Here is a 14912-nt window from a genome sequence, read left to right on the forward strand (position 1 = left end):
GCGAATTTATGGTGAATATTAGGCCAAAAATTTGTGAAATATTGCGAAAAACGAATATTGCCTATGCTGCTCATCACTAATGACCACCATCAAAGCCTTGAAGGAGTATATGTACTAAAAACTTTGATGGTATATCAACGCAATATCCCATAATAGTCTCAACATTCAGATCCTTGAATTCCTGAGAATAACGATCTTGAAGCACACGTCTTAGCACTCTCTATTATAGACAATGAGATGAGCGAATTTCTTAAAAGTTTAATTTGGCTGATTCGCCGAATTTTGCAAAAAAATTTGCTTTATGACGAATTACTTTGTCACGAAGCACATTTTTTTGTAAGCAGCGGGTGCAATGACAGGGAGCTGCAATAGCGCTGCTCCCCATCATTTAACCCATCAGATGTGCGGCGCTAGATTACGTCATCACGCCCGTTGGCGTGGTGACGTATGACGTCATCATGCCGGCCAGCGTAATTATGTAATCTCGCGCCGCACGGGATTTCGGCCGAGATCTTCAAGCACAATGGAGGCTGGCGGCCTGTCGCAAGCAAATGGAGGAGGTAAGTTTGAATTTTTTTGTTTTTTATACTATTTCAGGTTAAATCGATTCGCTGTCACGAAGCACGAGGAAGTTCGGCTTCTAGGCAAATCGAATTTATCCTGAAATTCGGATCGCTCATCTCTAATAATAACCACTGAGTGACTCTGCTTGACTTTTTCCATGCCTCCAATTGACTAATGGAAAGTGACTGTGCATGTGTGCAATAAAAAAAAACTAGAAATAGTAGTAGTATAAGTAGCAATGTAATTCTAGACTTTGTGGTTAGCACTGATGCTTTGCAGAACGGTGACCCTCTGCTTGAATGTTTTCCCTGGGCTTTTGTGGGTTTCCACAGGGTATTCCAGTTCCCTTTATACACTCCAAAAGCATACTGGGTAATTCACAAATATGGAATTGGCCTTTGTGTGTCTGTGCATGTGCCCAAGACTGAGGGGTTACATTGTGAATCCCAGTGGGCCCAGGGACTTGGGTGAGTGAATGTGAATCCTAATGGGCACAGAGACTGGGGCAAGTGAATCCCAGTGGACATAGGGACTTAAGCGAGTGAATTTGAATCCCAGTGGGCACAGGGACAAAGGTAAATAAATGTTAATCCCAGAGGGCACAGGGACTGAAATGAGCAAATAAAAGTCCCAGTGTGCACAGACACTAAGGTGAGCGAATGTAAATCCTAGTGGGCACAGGGACTGAAATGGGTGAATGTGAGTCCTAGTGGGCACATGGACTGAGGTGAGTAAATGTGAATCCCAGTGGGCACAAGGAATGGGGTCATGAATGTGAATCCCAGTGGGCATAGGGACTGAGGTGAGTGAATGTGAATCCCAGTGGGCATAGGGACTAAGGTGAGTGAATGTGAATCCCAGTTGGCACAGGGACTGAGAATGCAGTACGCAGCCCTGCGGGGTATTGCGATAGTGAGGTCACGTTTACTTAGGCAAACGAGGGTTGCTATGGGTTACTCACAGTTTGTAGGGAGACCCTGGGCAGGCGTACAGCAGTGATGGAGAGGCTGGCACAGAAGTCCTCTGGGGCACTCTCTGTATATAGGGACCAGGCATGATGGTAGATGAGGTGCCCTGGGTGTTGCAGGTTTTAATGTGCCTGTGGCAAGGTCCCTTTAAGGTTCGTGACGCCAGTGCCTGTAACGGTGGCACACAGATTGATAGTGGTAATAGTGAGGAACACGTTGTTGTGGTGAACCAAACTTTCTTTACTGGAGAACGGTTAACTTTATACAGTCTTTTATAGGTTCAGTTCCACATAGCAGTGTCACATCACAAGCAGGCTTTTACATCAATGGCAGGCAACAATGTTCTTTGCAAGATACTCAGAGGGTTAAACAACACTCACAGATCAGGCTGTACCTTCTCCTCAGAAATACTGTACACTGTTCCTCAGAACTCCTGTCTGTCTTTATCCCAAGGCCCGGATGCCCTAATGCTGGCTTTATCCTTGGTAGAAAACTTCCTCTCGTATATATCCTTGCTTTAAAGTATAAATCCTTCTGCCCTTCAGCTTACTTGTCTAGCTGGAATACTGGCTCTGCTTTGCTTGTGGGAACTTGGTTTTCTCAGGAGGCAACTCTTCCCCTGGTGTCAAATCTTCTGAGCTAACTCTGGCTCAATATCCTCAGGCAGGCTGATCCACACTCACTAGCCTCCTGGTGTCAACTAGAAACCTAGCTGCATGTCAGGATGTGGCCCTCAGCTTCTCTCTGGCTAAGGTGCACACTCCCTTCTGTCTCTACACAGACTCCTGCCTACACAGACTGACCCCTCCCTGTCTGGGTCTGAATATATATACTAGGGGTTCCCTAGCTCCCTCTAGTGCCTAGGATGCTGAACTATACCCTAATAGGCCTGCTACACATATCACAGAAAAAATACACATAAATACATATTAAAATGCATTAAAAATGTACTGTAAAATACACTGCCACTGTCCCACAGGAGGTGGAGAACAACGTGGCCCAATTGACCCTTGTGTAGTGCCCACATTTACCTAGTGGGACACTACAAGGTGAGTGAATGTGAATCCCAGTGGGCATGGGGACTGAGGTGAGTGAAGATATCCTCTCTGTAGCAGTTCTATCTAACAGGGACAAAGGTAAATAAATGTTAATCCCAGAGGGCACAGGGACCGAAATGAGCGAATAAAAGTCCCAGTGTGCACAGACACTAAGGTGAGCGAATGTAAATCCTAGTGGGCACAGGGACTGAAATGGGGGAATGTGAGTCCTAGTGGGCACATGGACTGAGGTGAGTAAATGTGAATCCCAGTGGGCACAAGGAATGGGGTCATGAATGTGAATCCCAGTGGGCATAGGGACTGAGGTAAGTGAATGTGGATCCCAGTGGGCATAGGGACTGAGGTGAGTGAATGTGGATCCCAGTTGGCACGGGGACTGAGGTTAGTAAATGTGAATCCCAGTGGGCACAAGGAATGGGGTCATGAATGTGAATCCCAGTGGGCATAGGGACTGAGATGAGTGAATGTGAATCCCAGTGGGCATAGGGACTGAGGTGAGTGAATGTGAATCCCAGTGGGCATAGGGACTAAGGTGAGTGAATGTGAATCCCAGTTGGCATGGGGACTGAGGTGAGTGAATGTGGATCCCAGTTGGCATAGGGACTGAGGTGAGTGAATGTGGATCCCAGTTGGCATAGGGACTGAGGTGAGTGAATGTGGATCCCAGTGGGCATAGGGACTAAGGTGAGTGAATGTGAATCCCAGCGGGCACAGGGACCGTGGTGAGTGAATGTGAATCCCAGTGGGCACAGGGACTGAGGTGAGTGAATGTGAATCCCAGTGGGCACAGGGACTGAGGTGAGTGAATGTGAATCCCAGCGGGCATAGGGACTGAGGTGAGTGAATGTGGATCCCAGTGGGCACAGGGACTGAGGTGAGTGAATGTGAATCCCAGCGGGCATAGGGACTGAGGTGAGTGAATGTGGATCCCAGTGGACATAGGGACTAAGGTGAGTGAATGTGAATCCCAGTGGGCACAGGGACTGAGGTGAGTGAATGTGAATCCCGGTGGGCATGGGGACTGAGGTGAGTGAATGTGAATCCCAGCGGGCATAGGGACTGAGGTGAGTGAATGTGGATCCCAGTGGGCATAGGGACTAAGGTGAGTGAATGTGAATCCCAGTGGGCACAGGGACTGAGGTGAGTGAATGTGAATCCCGGTGGGCATGGGGACTGAGGTGAGTGAAGATGTCCTCTCTGTAGCAGTTCTATCTATATAAATAATGAAATAATAGATAAATAGGTAATAATAGTATCATATCTGAAGGAGGCTTTGCTAAATATACCAGGTCAGTGATCTATATTTTTTTATTACTGACATTAAGAAATGATGATGCATCAGGATGATTAGACTGAACACTTATAAATAAGTATACAGCCAGGCAGCAGCACTAGTGCATACAGGATATTATTCCTTTCTTCAGCGATGTATATGTCAGTACATTGGACAGAGCCATGATCAGGACCTTGGACAGCAGAGCCTTCCAGCTGCTGGTGCACAGTGGTGTTCATTTGTCACCGGTTATCTTTGTCACAGCCGTCTATGACATGGACGCAGACTGCTTTTATCAAGCACTTTGCACATAATAATGGTTAACTCGCTCTCATTACTTCCTTATTTGTGGCACACTCCACCATGGCAACATATTTCATCAGACTGTATGAGGTTCGTCAGGACATTCAACTGCTCGCCTGTATAGAACCTGTTAGACAGTGAATGTATTAGTTACTTACTGCTTGTGTGTTTTTTTTTTTAGCAGGACATTATAAATATAATTTCTCAGAAAGAAAACTATTAGGCTCAGATCACACTGCTGTCAGGAGCTTCGGAGTCGCTACCTGAAGATTTAAGAGAAAGGAGAGCAACGCGTGCATTCTTCTCATCACAACGACAGAAACCACAGAGTCCAACGGACCCTTTTGTAAGTCAACAAGGACCATCAGGCACAGATGGTACCAGAGATTCAGCAACGCATCTTGTGTTCTGACACAAGTGTGAACAGAGTGTAACTCAGCACTTGAAGGGGGGTTCCAGGAAGTACATATTGATGATCTAGCCTCAGAATAGGTCATCAATATCAGATCAGTGGGGGTCCGACTCCTGGCATCCCCGCTGTTCAGCTGCTTGAAGAGGTCGTGGAGCTCTGGTGAGGTCTATGTAACAATATAGTTATTGAGGGTAAGAAATACAATATTGATGTCACATAATAATGTGTTCTCTTGTTCCAGGATAGAGAAATATACAACTGTACTTCCTCTTTACATCCTGTAGCATCATCAAACGTGCGAGAAGTTAGGAGCACCAAGGTTTTGTTCTGTTTCCTGCCTTTTTTAGTCTAGGGAGAGATGATAAATGAGCAACATCTGAGGTAACTGATGAGAAAGTTGCATCAGTTTTTCCATCCTTCATCCAACTAAACTTCACTGTAAAATACAACGTGCATCCAGGCCGTGTTGTCTCCTTCCACCATAAACACAGATCCTTTAACTTCAATGTAAAAATAAAATCTGGATGGGACACCAAATGAGACAACCACCATTATTATTAGAGCCAGACAGGAAAATGTTGCAGGCAATGTTTCCTGCCCATTCCTCATGATGTTCGTAAGAATAATGGTTGGATATGGACACCATTTTGGAAACCAAACATTTTTACGTCCATCTTTTGGCCACAAAGATAATGAAAATGGACAATTGTGAACAGACCCTAATAGATACATTGGGCCGTATTTATTAATTAAATTAAAGACGACCTGTCACCACAAAATTCAATGCAATCTGAAAGCACCAAGTTATAGAGCAGGAGGAGCTGAGCAGATTGTTATACAGTATATACAGTACAGACCAAAAGTTTGGACACACCTTCTCATTCAAAGAGTTTTCTTTATTTTCATGACTATGAAGGCATCAAAACTATGAATTAACACATGTTGAATTATATACATAACAAACAAGTGTGAAACAAATGAAAATATGTCATATTCTAGGTTCTTCAAAGTAGCCACCTTTTGCTTTGATTACTGCTTTGCACACTCTTGGCATTCTCTTGATGAGCTTCAAGAGGTAGTCCCCTGAAATGGTCTTCCAACAGTCTTGAAGGAGTTCCCAGAGATGCTTAGCACTTGTTGGCCCTTTTGCCTTCACTCTGCGGTCCAGCTCACCCCAAACCATCTCGATTGGGTTCAGGTCCGGTGACTGTGGTGGCCAGGTCATCTGGCGCAGCACCCCATCACTCTCCTTCATGGTCAAATAGCCCTTACTTTCAAAGTTTTCCCAATTTTTTGGCTGACTGATTGACCTTCATTTCTTAAAGTAATGATGGCCACTCGTTTTTCTTTACTTAGCTGCTTTTTTCTTGCCATAATACAAATTCTAACAGTCTATTCAGTAGGACTATCAGCTGTGTATCCACCTGACTTCTCCTCAACCCCATTTATAAGGCAAGAAATCCCACTGATTAAACCTGACAGGGCACACCTGTGAAGTGAAAACCATTTCAGGTGACTACCTCTTGAAGCTCATCAAGAGAATGCCAAGAGTGTGCAAAGCAGTAATCAAAGCAAAAGGTGGCTACTTTGAAGAACCTAAAATATGACATATTTTCAGTTGTTTCACACTTGTTTGTTATGTATATAATTCCACATGTGTTAATTCATAGTTTTGATGCCTTCAGTGTGAATCTACAATTTTCATAGTCATGAAAATAAAGAAAACTCTTTGAATGAGAAGGTGTGTCCAAACTTTTGGTCTGTACTATATATATATATATATATATATATATATATATATTTATGGGAAACAATTCAGTAAAACCTGTAATTTATATACTTATATTATTGCTTTTTTCCACTTCCTGAACAGCTATCGGTACAGGAGGGAGGTGTTTTCAGTGAAAGCTATCTCTCTATGCACACATATACAGAATGCTATCAATCACTGATAACACCTCCCTCCTGTACCTTCTCCTGCTCTATAACATGTTGCTTTCAGATTGCATTGCATTTTGTGGTGACAGGTCCTCTTTAAAGGAGTTTTACAGGATTCTGGACCTTTTTAAGCGTGGTACCTAATTAAAAAATGATACTCACCTGCTCCATGCTGCTCTGTTTAGATAGGGTCCCCCGGCTGGAGTACAGATGGGGTCATGTGTGCCGCTGCTGCCAATGACTGGCCTCAGTGTGACGTGTCCCTAAGAAGCAAGTCACTGTTAGGTCACAATCTGCATGGGGACAGTGTTTGATTTTTTCATTATGTACTGTACCACATCCTACAAGGGCTAGTTAAAAGGGGCCAGAATCCCTGGAAACCCCTTTAAGCCACTTTTCAGGCTGCCCCTTTAACTTGATTTGACACTTAGGCTAGGTTCACACGGGCAAAATTTTTGCGCGGGTGCAATGCCTGAGGCTAGGTTCACACGGGCAAAATTTTTGCGCGGGTGCAATGCCCGCACTGAATCCGGACCTATTCACTTCTATGGGGCTGTGCACATGAGCAGTGATTTTCACACATCACTTGTGCGTTGCGTGAAAATCGCAGCATGCTCTATATTGTGCGTTTATCACGAAACGAAGGCCCCATAGAAGTGATTGGGGCTGCGTGAAAATCGCAAGCATCCGCAAACAAGTGCGGATGCGGTGTGATTTTCACGCATGGTTGCTAAGATGACAGTCTATTCACTGTATTATTTTCCCTTATAACATGGTTATAAGGGAAAATAATAGCATTCTTTAATACAGAATGCTTAGTAGAAGGTCAATTGAGGGTTAAAAAAGATTTTTTTTTTAACTCACCTCTTCCTCTTGATCGCGTAGTTGCCGATCTCTTCTTACTTCTTTAATCATGAGCTGCCGGCTAAAGGACCTGTGGTGACGTCAAATCACATGGTCCATCGCCGTGGTGATGGACCATGTGATTGGACCATGTGATGAGCTCAGTGATGTCACCACAGGTCCTTTGACAGGTCCTGAAGAATGAACAGGAGACCGGCAGCTATGCAATGAATTGGAGGAGGTGAGTTAATTTTTATTTTTTTTTTTTAACCCTCACTTGACCTTTTACTAAGCATTCTGTATTAAAGAATGCTATTATTTTCCCTTATAACCATGTTATAAGGGAAAATAATTACATCTACACAACACTGAACCCAAACTTGAACTTCAGTGAAGAAGTCCGGGTCTGGGTACCACATTCAGTTTTTTATCATGCGCGTGCAAAACGCATTGCACCCGCGCGATAAAAACGGAACGCAAAGCTGACTGCAATTGGGTACCTACTCGCGCGGGTTTGCCGCAATGCACCCAGGACGCATCCTGAGCCAAAACGTGACGCCCGTGTGAACCCAGCCTTACAATTATTTAGTAATTCCCAGAAAGAAGGGGCATGGCTTGCAAGTCAACCAGATTAATCCTGGCATAGGTGCACCATATTCCTCAGTCAATATGCTGGTAAATTCGGTGCACACTTCACAATTTCTACTAAATATTTTTTACCATAATCATAACATTGTTACATTGTAGTTCATCTTTTTGGTCATATTTCGGTAAACATCAGGGGTTCCATGCCCCAGTAACCAGTGCTGAACATGCTATGTTTTCTGCAGACAGCATATTATAGAGCAGGAGGAGCTGAGCAGATTTGTGAATCTGTAACTTATTGCTTTAAATCTCTGCAAACTCAGGGCTTAGGAGTCCAGTGGGCAGCCCCACACATATCGGAAGCTATTTCTGTATTCATAATCATGTATAGAAGATTGGTCAGCCAATGGTATAGACAGACCACAAAACTCATTAGCCCAGAATAAGCAGGGATTCCAATGAACCAGTCACAGGTTATCCTAAATAATTTTTCAGACAACTATATATGAATAGTCTCAGCTGCTTCTGTTGCCTGTAGAAAGAACTGCACGTTCTGCATGACAAGTTCCCTAGAGTTGTCAGATAAGCACCCATAATTAATCCACCTACCTAGTAGACATCCATCAGCGGTGGCCATGCTTTCATACTATAGAAAAAAGCGCCAGTCTCTCTAGTAGCCATGACCATGGGAGCACACATAGGCACACATGCGCAGCAGCTCCTATCCCGGCGACCTCATATCTGCATTGCAGGGTGGTCGTAAAAACTGTCTAAAGAGAAACCTGTTTGTTGACCATAGCAACTGGTTAGAGCTCGGCTTTGACTTCTTCTGCTCTGATGAATGAAAACAGTTTTTTTTTAGACAGTTTGGATAAATCTGCTCCACTAAATACAGTCTACATGTATAACAGCACATTTATAAATATAGTCCATGTAGGGAGATAAGAGGCAAGCTGATAAGTCCTGCCTCAGCAGCTGCAGTTGGCAATATGCATGTCTGCTTCAACCAGCCACCTGTGAGTCACTGACTTTTATATACTAGTGCCATGTTTGTGTAAGGCTTAGGTATAGACTTACATCCTTCATGCCACGAAACCTGTGTGTATGTTATTAGCCCAAACACCAGGCTGGGGCTAGACCTAGTCATTTTGTTGTGCAATTCTATTGATCTCTTGGATCACGTGACAATTGCTATACCTAGGGATGAACTACATCACCTTTGACTCACTACTCACTTTTGAATCACTTTGGGGGACATTTATCATCTCCTGCGTGCCAGGAAATTAGCATTAGTGCCAGGAAATTAGCATTAGTGCCAGGAAATTAGTTTGGCACTTGCCATGGGGGGTGGGGGTTTATAGAATCCAGGATGGTCCTAGGCTCTTACTACACAATGCACAGGTACTCCTGCGCTGTATCAAGCTCCTCTTGTGTCAAGAGTAATTTCACAATGATATATCTCTAGCGATAAATCACCCCAGCAAAGTCTAGGTGTAGGCCTAGTCTTAAGAGAATGTAAACTTGGATAAGGGGACTATGTGTCATTTCAGCTATCATTTGCAGAATCACTCATATTTTTCAAAAATGGTACACATCTTCCAGCGTCTGTCTCATGTACGTATAACATTATTAGTACTGCCAGGTAAAGTGAACAACACCGATGGTCTTGTTGCAGTGGCTCGTTTCAAGGTGTGGGATATATTAGACAGCAAGTGAAAAGTCAGTTGTTTAAGTTATGTGTTGAAAGCAGGAAAAATGGGAAACCTGTCAGGATCTAAGCAACTTTACACAAGGGCCAAATTCTGCTGGTTAGAGGAATGGTTCATGTCCAAAAGAACAGGTCTTGTGGGTTGTTATCAGGTGCGAGCAACTACCAAGAGTGGTCCAAGAAAGGACAAGTAAACAAGCCCCGTGTGATATTGTAGGTGCCAGTGCCTATGGATGCAAGTGGGGGCACCTCATATAGGTTATACTTACCCCGCTACCCGGCACCCATGTCGCTTCTGATCCCCGCATGGCCGCTGCTGCATCTCCCTGTCGCGTGAATTAAAACATCCGGCGACGGGGGTTTGTGAGCCAATACCAGGCAAGTAAATAAAAAGTATTCTATTCATCCAAATACATTTTCTTTTTTTACAAAGGCAAAAAAATCTCTCCCATTTCCACAACCACCAATCTATCAAAACTTAACTTTTACAGTGTCATTAAAAACATCAATACCTTCACCACAATTAATAATGGCGGAGATTTATCAAAACTGGTGTAAAGGAAAACAGGCATAGTTGAACAAAGCAACTGTGGTTTGATTGATCCTCTCAAAGAAGCTGTGAAACATGGAATCTGATAGGTTGCTTTGGGCCTCAAGCCAATTTTGCCCTACATCAGTTTTGATAAATCTCCCTGAATATGTTATTTGTCCCTGAGAACGATCTAAATGATATACATATATAAGAGGCAATGTATTTGTGCTTGGATCCTAATACAGTGAGAGCCTTTAGTATGCTCCACAGGAAAATGCCAAAATTACTACTAAATTATTTGTTTAATTTGGTTATCTTTATCTACTTCTATGAAAATAAATTGTTTTAATTTATGCAGAAATATAGAAAATTCTGGAGGGTTCACAAACTTTCAAGCGCCACTGTAGTAACGTTTTAGACTGATGAGTCTCGAGTAATTTACACTAATTACAGCAAAAAGAGCAATCAACATTGGAGCCACTGTATTATGTTATGATGATAATTATAACTATTTGCTTAACCCCTTAAGGACTCAGCCCTATTTCACCTTAAGGACTTGGCCATTTTTTGCAAATCTGACCAGTGTCACTTTAAGTGCTGATAACTTTAAAACGCTTTGACTTACCCAGGCCGTTCAGAGATTGTTTTTTCGGCACATATTGTACTTCATGACACTGCTAAAATTGGGTCAAAAAAGTTAATTTTTTTACATAAAAAAATACCATATTTACCAAAAACTTTAAAAAATTGGCAAATTTCAAAGTTTCAGTTTCTCTACTTCTGTAATACATAGTAATACCCCCAAAAATTGTGATGACTTTACATTCCTCATATGTCTACTTCATGTTTGTAGCATTTTGGGAATGATATTTTATTTTTTGGGGATGTTACAAGGCCTAGAAGTTTAGAAGCAAATCTTGAAATTTTTTCAGAAATTTACAAAAACCTAATTTTTAGGGACCACTACAGGTCTGAAGTCACTTTGCGAGGCTTACATAATAGAAACCGCCCAAAAATGACCCCATTCTATAAACTACACCCCTCAAGGTATTCAAAACTGATTTTACAAACTTCGTTAACCCTTTAGGTGTAGCACAAGAGTTATTGGCAAATGGGGATGAAATTTGAGAATTTCATTTTCTTGCCTAATTTTCCATTTTAACCCATTTTTTCCACAAACAAAGCAAGGGTTAACAGCCAAACAAGACTGTATCTTTATTGCCCTGACTGCTGTTTACAGAAACACCCCATATGTGGCCATAAACTACTGTACGGGCACACAGTAGGGCGTAGAGAGAAAGGTGCGCCGTATGGTTTTTGGAAGCCAGATTTTGCTGGACTGGTTTTTTGACACCATGTCCCATTTGAAGCCCCCCTGATGCACCCCTAGAGTAGAAACTCCATAAAAGTGACCCCATCTAAGAAACTACACCCCTCAAGGTATTCAAAACAGATTTTACAAACTTTGTTAACCCTTGCACAAGATTGGTGTTGCACAAGATTTAATGGAAAATAGAGATACAATTTCAAAATTTCACTTTTTTGGCAGATTTTCCATTTTAATATTTTTTTTTCCAATTACAAAGCAAGGGTTAACAGCCAAACAAAACTCATTATTTATGGCCCTGATTCTGTAGTTTACAGAAACACCCCATATGTGGTCGTAAACCGCTGTACGGGCACGCGGCAGGGTGCAGAAGGAAAGGAATGCCATACGGTTTTTGGAAAGCAGATTTTGCTGGACTGTTTTTTTTGACACCATGTCCCATTTGAAGCCCCCCTGATGCACCCCCAGAGTAGAAACTCCAAAAAAGTGACCCCATTTTAGAAACTACGGGATAGGGTGGCAGTTTTGTTGGTACTAGTTTAGGGTACATATGATTTTTGGTTGCTCTATATTACACTTTTTTGTGCGGCAAGGTAACCAGAAATAGATTTTTTGGCACGTTTTTTTTTTGTTATTTACAACATTCATCTGACAGGTTAGATCATGTGGTAATTTTATAGAGCAGGTTGTCACGGACGCGGCGATACCTAATATGTATACACTTTTTTATTTATGTAAGTTTTACACAATGATTTCATTTTTAAAACAAAAAAAATGTTTTAGTATCTCCATAGTCTAAGAGCCATAGTTTTTTCAGTTTTTGGGAGATTATCTTAAGTAGGGTCTCATTTTTTGCGGGATGAGATGACGGTTTTATTGGCACTATTTTGGGGTGCATATGACTTTTTGATCGCTTGCTATTACACTTTTTGTGACGTAAGATGACAGAAAATGGCTTTTTTTACACCGTTTTTATTTTTATTTTTTTACGGTGGTCACCTGAGGGGTTAGGTCATGTGATATTTTTATAGAGCCGGTCGATACGGACGCGGTGATACCTAATATGTATACTTTTTTTAATTTATTTAAGTTTTACACAATGATTTCATTTTTGAAACAAAAAAAATCATGTTTTAGTGTCTCCATAGTCTGAGAGCCATAGTTTTTTCAGTTTTTGGGCGATTATCTTGGGTAGGGTATGATTTTTGCGGGATGAGATGACGGTTTGATTGGTACTATTTTGGCGTACATGCAACTTTTTTGATTACTTTTATTACCTATTTTGGGAAGTAAGGTGGGCAAAATTTCAATTTCCTAATAGTTTTTATTTTTTTATTTTTATGGCGTTCACCGTGCGGGGAAAGTAACATGGCCGTTTTATAGATCAGGTCGTTACGGACGCGGCGATACCAAACATGTGTAGGGAATTTTATTTTTTTCATTTTTAATCAGTGATAAATGTGTTTTTTCATTTTTAATTTTTAACTTTTTTTTTGACCCAGACCCACTTGGTTCTTGAAGATCCAGTGGGTCTGATGTCTGTATAATACAGTACAGTACACTATATAGTGTTTTGTACTGTATTTTACTTACACTTTGTATGAACAGATCTCTGCCTTTAGCACAGATCTGTTCAGCACCATGGACAGCAGGATGCCTGAGACGGCGTCCTGTTGCCATGGGAACCTTCCTCGTCTGCTCAGTACTGGTCAGAACTTCGCAGACGGGGAAGGGTAAGGACGGGGCTCTCTGGGGGCTCTCTGGGGGCTCTCTCCCTCTCCATCGGGGGGCTGCAAAGGCACAGCAGCCCCCCGATGGGGGAGGGAGGGAGCTCCCTCTTAGGGTCCATTCACACGTCCGTTTTTTCTTTCCTGATCTGTTCCGTTTTTTGCGGAACAGATCTGGACCAGATCTGGACCCATTCATTTTCAATGGGTCCTGGAAAAAATCGGACAGCACAATGTGTGCTGTCCGTTTCCGTTGTTCCGTTCCGCATGTCCGAAAAAATATAAAACATGTCCTATTCTTTTCCGCAAAAATCGGATCCTGGACCAATACAAAGTCAATGGATCCACAAAAAACGGAAGACATTCGTATGTCATTACGTATGTCATCCATTTTATGCGGATTCCGTTCCTGGAAATTAGGCTTCCTCCCAGTATTAAATGTGACCAGTGCGGCCCCCCTCCCTCTATATTCATTGGTGGCCAGTGCGGCAGTGCGGATTCCCAGTAAGTTTTCTACAGATCTGATTTTTCACTTCGTGAAAAACTCAGATCCGACAGTATATTCTAACACAGAGGCGTTCCCATGGTGATGGGGACGCTTCTAGTTAGAATATACTGAGAACTGTGTACATGACTGCCCCCTGCTGCCTGGCAGCACCCGATCTCTTACAGGGGGCTGTGATCTGCACAATTAACCCCTCAGGTGCTGCACCTGAGGGGTTAATTGTGCATATCATAGCCCCCTATAAGAGATCAGGGGCTGCCAGGCAGCAGGGGGCAGACCCCCTCCCTCCCCAGTATTAAATGTGACCAGTGCGGCCTCACCTCTTCCCCCCCCCCATCATTGGTGGCCAGTGCGGATTCCCAGTATTAATACATGTGACCAGTGCGGCCTCACCTCTTCCCCCCCCCCCCATCATTGGTGGCCAGTGCGGATTCCCAGTATTAATAAATGTGACCAGTGCGGCCTCACCTCTTCCCCCCCCCCCCATCATTGGTGGCCAGTGCGGATATCCAGTATTAATAAATGTGACCAGTGCGGCCTCACCTCTCCCCCCCCCCCATCATTGGTGGCCAGTGCGGATATCCAGTATTAATAAATGTGACCAGTGCGGCCTCACCTCTTCCCCCCCCCCCCATCATTGGTGGCAGCGGAGAGCAATGCGCCGCACAGACCTTTCACTTACCAGTAGGAGGAGCTCCCGGCCGGTCACAGACATCGCAGCTCTTCAGGTAAGTATAATGCTTGTATTTATTGCTAAGTAACCATGGCAGCCAAGACTGCAATAGCGTCTTGGCTGCCATGGTAACCGATCGGAGCCCCAGCGATTAAACTGGGACTCCGATCGGAACTCTCCGCTGCCACCAATGATGGGGGGGGGGGGAAGAGGTGAGGCCGCACTGGTCACATTTATTAATACTGGGAATCCGCACTAGCCACCAATGATGGGGGGGGGGGGGAAGAGGTGAGGCCGCACTGGTCACATTTATTAATACTGGGAATCCGCACTGGCCACCAATGATGGGGAGGGGGGGAAGAGGTGAGGCCGCACTGGTCACATTTAATACTGGGAATCCGCACTGGCCACCAATGAATATAGAGGGGGGGGGGGCCGCACTGGTCACATTTAATACAGGGGAGGGAGGGGGTCACAGCCCCCTGTAAGAGATCGG

At 43.5% G+C, this 14912-nt stretch overlaps 1 long non-coding RNA gene across 1 annotated transcript; it reads right to left on the bottom strand.

The window, feature by feature from the left end:
* Window positions 1-2240: 2240 nt before the first annotated feature.
* LOC121001822 lies at window positions 2241-6451 on the bottom strand. Its single transcript, XR_005779150.1, has 3 exons — window positions 6441-6451; window positions 5449-5455; window positions 2241-2330 (listed from the first exon to the last, which is right to left on the bottom strand). It is a non-coding gene; the product is annotated as an uncharacterized LOC121001822 (long non-coding RNA).
* Between the last annotated feature and the right edge of the window lie 8461 nt (window positions 6452-14912).

Source organism: Bufo bufo, chromosome 5 (genome assembly GCF_905171765.1).
Source record: "Bufo bufo chromosome 5, aBufBuf1.1, whole genome shotgun sequence".
NCBI classification, from domain to species: domain Eukaryota; kingdom Metazoa; phylum Chordata; class Amphibia; order Anura; family Bufonidae; genus Bufo; species Bufo bufo.